This window comes from Rhinatrema bivittatum, chromosome 14 (genome assembly GCF_901001135.1).
Source record: "Rhinatrema bivittatum chromosome 14, aRhiBiv1.1, whole genome shotgun sequence".
Classification (NCBI taxonomy): Eukaryota; Metazoa; Chordata; class Amphibia; order Gymnophiona; family Rhinatrematidae; genus Rhinatrema; species Rhinatrema bivittatum.
The window spans coordinates 70,227,395-70,234,434 of NC_042628.1; the positions used below are offsets into that span (position 1 = coordinate 70,227,395).

General features: G+C 48.4%; 1 protein-coding gene across 1 annotated transcript in view; it reads right to left on the minus strand.

Moving 5' to 3' along the window:
- Window positions 1-5,988, minus strand: part of LOC115075911 (V-set and immunoglobulin domain-containing protein 10-like) — a 76,017-nt gene extending 70,029 nt beyond the window's left edge. The window contains exon 1 of the mRNA XM_029576857.1: window positions 5,903-5,988. The gene's annotated coding sequence lies outside the window, so the exon portion shown is untranslated. The remainder of the gene's footprint in view (window positions 1-5,902) is intronic.
- Between the last annotated feature and the right edge of the window lie 1,052 nt (window positions 5,989-7,040).

Here is a 7,040-nt window from a genome sequence, read left to right on the forward strand (position 1 = left end):
CATACAGTGAAAACTAAAGTCAAGTAAATAGATTTATTAAAATAATTTATTACAAAAGTTACCCGCTCCCCCATAAAAAAAACCAAAACATGCATCAAAACCATTATTAAAAAGCCCATCATGGCCATGTTCCAACATATTACCTGCATCAGGGGCTATACCCAGAACATAACATAAACCACAGATTCCCTAAATGATTACTATCCCAAGTCTATATAAAAAATTGATAGCAATTTCACTTCAGTACACTGTACATACGATTATAAACTTTCAGGCCCATGCAATATCGTGCACTCAGGCCAGCACACAGGTTAACCTGCGGTTGGACGCACGTTTTGGATGCGCCTCCATAACCCCTGATGAAACAAGGGGCTCAGCGTATCCAAAATGCACGTTGCTAATAGTGCTCATCACATGTAAATGCCGTGTTGATGAGGCTGTTAGCTAGTGCACCCCACCCCCGACGTAAAATAGATTCGTGTGCCAGATGCGCACATTTTAACCCTCAAAACTTAACGCCAGCCCCGAAGCTGACACTGTCTGGAGGCGCCCCCAAAACCTGAACAGAAACGCAGAAAGTACTGCTTTTCTGGGGTTCTTCCAACTTAATATCATTGCGATATTAAGTCGGAGCTACGCAGCAACACGAAAAATGCATTTTAAAAAAACAGCCTTGACTGCGGTCAGGTTAGGAAACTGGACACTCGTAAAACTGAGCTTCTGTGTTCCCACCCCAGGCACAGCCACTTCTTCTGGGCACCCGCTGCCGAGGAGGTGCTAGGGATGTACAATTTCTCCTACTGCCTATAGCTCTCTGCTTCAACGGCAGGGGAGAAGAAAAACAACCAATAAGGGCTGTATAACATAGTCTGGGTTAAAACAAATAAGCATGGGTGTAGCTTGCTTATTGCGGCGGTTACTACCCCTACTACCCCCTAACTAATCAAGCTAGATATTTCACTTGGATGCAGCTCCATCACTGCTCTCTACATTAATGGTGGGGGTGGAAGGGAATTAGAACCAAGAGCTAAGAGAAACAGATAAGTATGAGAGAAAAAATGTGTGAAGCTTGCTGGGCAGACTGGATGGGCCGTTTGGTCTTCTTCTGCCGTCATTTCTATGTTTCTATATTAGCCTGCTGCATCGTGAGCCCGGGAGAAGTAGATGGGCCTGTGTCAGGAAAGCGGGTGCTCCATTATGAGCGCCCGTTTTTCGCGCGCCAATATTGCATCAGCCTGAACCTGCAATGTGTCCAGTCGAGCTAGGGAAAATCGTCTTCATCCTATATGGCAAGGTAGACACAAACATAGACAGGGAAAATTGAAGCAGGGCATGTGACTGCAACATCCGAACACTTATTTTGGCTGTTCTAAAAAAAAAAAAACCACCGACTGTAGGAAACAAAATGCTACTGGCTCCTTGTTCAGCTGAAGTTCGTCAGCATATCCTGCCTGCAAACCATACTGGAGTCCCAGGGGGCTCACAGAAACGCATAAAAACAACCCCAGTATCAAATCCTGCACACACAGGCTCTGCGGCAAGGAGGGGACAGTGCAGCAAGCCAGCCTTGGTTTAGAAATTGTGCTGCACAACAACAGCGAGAGCATTCAGTACAGAACAAGAACGTGTAAGACGGCAGTGTCAAAACACCCAACAGTGTCTATTTGTAAGGTGCGAGCACGCCAGACTCCCTGCAGAGGTCGATCTGCTCAGAACAGTACAGAGATTACAGCAGCAATTGCTATGTGGTGGGACTCGATTTTCCTTATTTTTTTTTTAGTCTAGTTGTTGGCTTCAGTTCAATCGAAAGTGGCCTGTATGAGCTTTTGTTCACAGCTATCTGGGATTTTCTCCAATTTTACATCCACTACACCTAGCCCAGGCCAAGGGTGACAAAGCATAGAACATAAGAACCTAAAACTTGCCATACTCAGACCAAAGGTCCATCAAGTCCAGTATCCTGTTTCCAACAGTGGCCAAGCCAGGTCACAAGCACCTGGCAGGAACCCAAGGGGTAGAGAGATTCCAAGCTACTTATCCCATGAATAAGCAGTAGATTTGATGCCTAGATCCTTTTCCTGAGTAATGGCTCCTAATCTGGAACCTTGCATTGTGTAGCCATAATTTGGGTTACTCTTCCCTAAGTGCATCACTTTGCACTTGTCCACATTAAATTTCATTTGCATGCCCAGTCTCCCAGTTTTGCAAGGTCCTCTTGCAATTTCTCACAATCCTTTTGTGATTTAACAGCTTTGAATAATTTTGTGTCATCGGCAAATCTGATCACCTCGTTTGTTGTTCCCATTTCCAGGTCATTTATAAATATATTAAAAAGCATCGGTCCCAGAACAGATCCCTGGGACACTGCACTATTCACCTTTCTCCATTGGGAACATTTACCATTTAACCCTACTCTGCTTTCTATCTTTTAACCAGTTGGCATTCCACAGTAAGACACTGACATTTTAATTTCCTAAAAAGTCTCTCATGAGGAACTTTGTCAAATGCTTTCTGGAAATCAAGTGGCTCGCCTTTATGCGCAGATCCTCTATAACCTAGCGCACTTACACCCGGGTCCAGCCAGTCAGTGACACCGTAGAGCATTGGCTGAGATTCCCCTGCCCCTGTCCCCTCCCACAAACACAGCAGGAGGTGTGAAGATTGCCTTCGCAGACCCCCACAGCTAACCTATGGGCCGATACAGTACAGTGCGCTCCAGCGGAGTGCACTGTTACCCCTCGATTGGATGCGCGTTTTGGACGCACTATTACCCCTTACTGAATAAGGGGTAAAGCTAGCGCCCAACCCCCCCCCCCCCCCCCCCCCCCCCCAACCTAATAGCGCCCGCAACATGCAAATGCATGTTGCGGGCGCTATTAGGTATTCCCACGCGATACAGAAAGTAAAATGTGCAGCCAAGCCGCACATTTTACTTTCAGAAATTAGCGCCTACGCAAAGGTAGGCGCTAATTTCTCCGGGCACCGGGAAAGTGCACAGAAAAGCAGTAAAAACTGATTTTCTGTGCACCCTCCGACTTAATATCATGGCGATATTAAGTCGGAGGTCTCAAAGGGTAAAAAAATAGAAAAAAAAATTGAAATAAGCCCGCGGCTCGAAAACCGGACGCTCAGTTTTGCTGGTGTCCGGTTTCTGAACCTGGGGCTGTCAGCGGGCTCGAGAACCGATGCCGGCAAAATTGAGCGTTGGCTGTCAAACTCGCTGACAGCCACCGCTCCTGTCCAAAAAGAGGCGCTAGGGACGCGCTAGTGTCCCTAGCGCCTCTTTTTACCACCGGGCCTAATTTAAATAAATTTATTTACTGAATCGCGCGCACAGGAGAGTGGCCTGTGCGCATGCCTGGAGAGCGGGCGCTCACCCGCTCTCCCACGTTTTTACTGTATCGGCCTGCTAGGGAGAAGCCAAGCCTGAGAAGTGCAGTGCTCTGGCACTGAGCCAACAGGCTAGCCATGACTAGATTTTCTTGTAGGCTTTTTCTGTTTATTATTTTTTTTAGCTTTAACTCATGCCTTTCCATTGGTAGTTTAAGGTGAGTTACATTCAGGTATGGAAGCTATCTCCTTGGTCCTTTCCTAAGCCAGGGTATTTTCCCCAGAGGGGGAAACTATCTTGGGGCTTACTAAGCTCAGTACCACAGCTTAGTAAACCTTGCATTATTTTCCCCGGCAGTAAAACAGAGCCGGGCAAAGTACTGCAGCTTAGCTGCCCCTGCAAATTCAGTGCAACAGCAGCCCTACAGCCCAGGGCTGCCGACCGCCCCCTGAGGCAGCCCCAATATCCTTGAAAGTAAAAAAAAACAACAATCAGCTCATGGGGCAGGAACCCTCCAGCCCATGCCCCTCTCCCAGAACCGCCTCGTCACATTCCATGCAAACTCTGGTGGCTCAGAGCAGCCCTAGGCTCCGGGCCTTATGCACTGTCGCATTCGGTCTGGCTCCGACGGGGGCATTCGTGTTCAGCTACAACTTAGGTGAAAATAACAAGGCCAGGGATTTCTCAGGCAAGCTGTGTTATCTTAACATGACACTGCCTGGTGATGTATTTGCAAAGCATTTGCATGCTAAGTACCTCATTACCATACCTGCAATAGTGGGTGAAATAGCACATATTTAAAGCCCCATGTGTTATCGCTGCATTGAGGTGTTTACCACACGGTAAACATCTAACGCAGTTTTAGTAAATGAGCTCCTAAATTTGCCCCGGAGGCAATGGAGAGGGACGTGACTTGCCCGAGGTCACAAGGAGTAGCCGTGGGATTTCAATCCTGGCCTCCTTCGGGGGGGCTCGGCCCACTTCGCTGACCCCAAGGCCACTCCTGCACGTCACTCCCATTAGTGTGGCTAGGAAACGCCTCCTCCCTCCGCAAGCCTCATGTCAAAGATTTGGGGCAAAAACCTTGCCCCAGAAGATGTTGAGGTGCCAGACAAACAAAATGATGGTGGTGCTGGCAGGGTCAGCCTGAGCAGCCCGAGCAGTGTGGGGTAACAGTGGGAAGTGTCCGAGAGGCAGGCAGCGAGCTTGGGAGAGGGAGGGGAGAGGGCTGGAAGTCTTACTAAGCAGGGAAAGAAAGGGGGGTCTTGCTGAAGTGAAGGGAGGCAGCTCCCCTCGCCCCAGCAGGACCCCTGACTTTCTCTCTGTCTGCCCATCCCCCAGGAGTCAAGCCTGGAAAGGGCAGACAGACAGAAAGCTGGGGGGTCTTAGTAAAGGGAGGGGGGGAGAGCCAGACAGCGAGAAAGCTAGGGGAGTTCTGCAGGAGGGAAGCAGAGAGAGAGGGAGAGCTGGGGAGGGGTTCAAGACTTGAGACAAAGCTGGGGATCTCGCTGGAGGATGGGGGGACAGAGAACTGGGAGCAGTGGGGCTTTGTGGGACTAGCGACTGACAGGGCAGGGTGGGAGGGATCGGGATGAGAAAAGGGGGGAGGAAGGCAACAAGCAAACTGAGGGACAGACCCCAGGGGGGAGGTGAGATCAAGCATGGGGAAAGGGTCACGTCCCTCTCCATTGCCTCAGGTATAAACCTAGGAGCTGGAAGTGGGGCTGGATGCTGAGGCTGGGGGAATGCAAGCAGCCCAGGATTCCCCAATGGGCAGCCTGGGGGAGGGGGGGGGGGTTAGCAGATTTACTGTCCCCCTGGCTGTGCTGAATCTCACTCATCAGAGAAAAGCCTTCTGCTTCCTGCTGCAGCAATAGAATAGAGAATAGAGAATAGAATAGGAATAGAGCAGCAAAGCAAACTGCTCTATTCCCGATTCCATCCCATCCTCTGGGTCTCTACAGGGAACAGGAAGGGAGCAAAGAAAAGCCACTCTGCTCCCAAATCCCGCTCCCCACCCCCACTCCCACCCTCTGGAGGGGAGGGCGTCAGATAAAGCAGAGCAAAAAAACCTGTGCTTTATACCTTCTGCTCTAGCGTGTCTTGGTGGAGGGCAAAGGGCATCAGCACCAACAGTGCCTAGGGGCGAGAAAATCCTAAATCCATCACCGAGGGAGGGTAAGAGCAATCTGGAGGGCCCAGGCTTATAATGGAGAATGCTGCACAAAAAAAAAATAAAAAATCTGCATCTTTCAGCTCTCACTTTTTTCTGTATTGCATTATAAATTCTACAGATATTTTACTTTTTTCCCCACAGAATTCCCCCAGCCGTATTCTGCTGCTCATGCCCTTGGGCCGATTTAAGAGGTATGAGGGAAATGGCTGGCTGAAAGGGCCAGGAAGGAAGTGAGGTTGCTGGAGGGGTTGAGTGCAGATCCGTGGCCACTTCTAGGACACGCGTGCTCAGGTTGCTGGATAGAGTCCTGTTTTAGTGCACTGACCAGTTACTGCTGTGCGGAAAGGGATAGCTTGGAGCTTGCTCTCCTTAGCAAAGAGAGCAAGTTTGCTTACCCGTAAACAGGGTTCTCCGTCGATGATGTCAACCGATGATGCCAGCACCGACCCAGCTCTCAGTAAAGACTTTACCGAGCCTGTTTAGGAGTTGTCATGCGTGTTCACTGGCTTGCGAGCAACTCAGTCTCTTCTCGAACTTACACTTTAGTGAGGAAGTTTATTTTTCAGAGAGGAAGGAGGGCATGTATTGAGTATGGCTAATACATCCTGCTATTTGCGAGAACCTTGCTTACAGATAAGCAGACTTTCTCTGTTGACAAGCAGGCATGAAATAGCCATTACAATGAGGGTTGCAGCATGGCACAACTCCTGAAATGCACAGCCCAGATCCTACCAGTGGAGGCTGGACCCCCGGGTAAACAGGCTGCGCAAAGCTGCTTGTCCAAAGTTACTGGGTTTTGTTTTTTTTTAAATTTATATTTTTATTGGTATCAAGCACAACAACATAATCTATACAACCAGTCTAACATAAGACAATACCAACGGGTACAATTATCGTTCCAAAAAGTAACCCACCCCCTCCCCAGAGCCAACCAGAAATATTTATGCAAGGAAAGAATATTGAATGATACATATCTCTCCTCTGGGTTTCCACTGAGTGCATATCTCTCCTAAGGTTCCTTTCCCTGTATCAGAATGTCCCATCGTGCGACTCTCGCCAACGTGGAAAAGCATCCCATGTGTTATGGAAAGCCTGCAGGTTTTGCCTTTTGGCCGCTGTAATCTTATACATGGTACATACAGCGTCCAACCTGCGCACCACATCCGTGATTTGCAGACTCTTAGTCGACTTCCATGCGTGAGCAATCTCCATTCTAGTAGCAATACAAGCTTGAAGACCAAAGTTACTGTTCCTTTGAGACATGTTGTCGAGACAATAGTAGGATGTGATGATGTGAAATGATAATAACCAAGAAGCAGCTTTGAAAATAATTGCAATGGAAGGCACTGGATGAGCTTTCATAGGGTCTGTAATCTGCATGCTTGCCAGCAGAAAGTGCACTATATATAGTCTGCTAGCCAATTAGACAGAATTCTTTTGGCAAATACCATTCTCAATCTATTAGGATCAAAGGATACAAACAGCAGCAAAGCTTATTATGAGGTTGTGTACTTCTCCACTAATTGCCTAGGG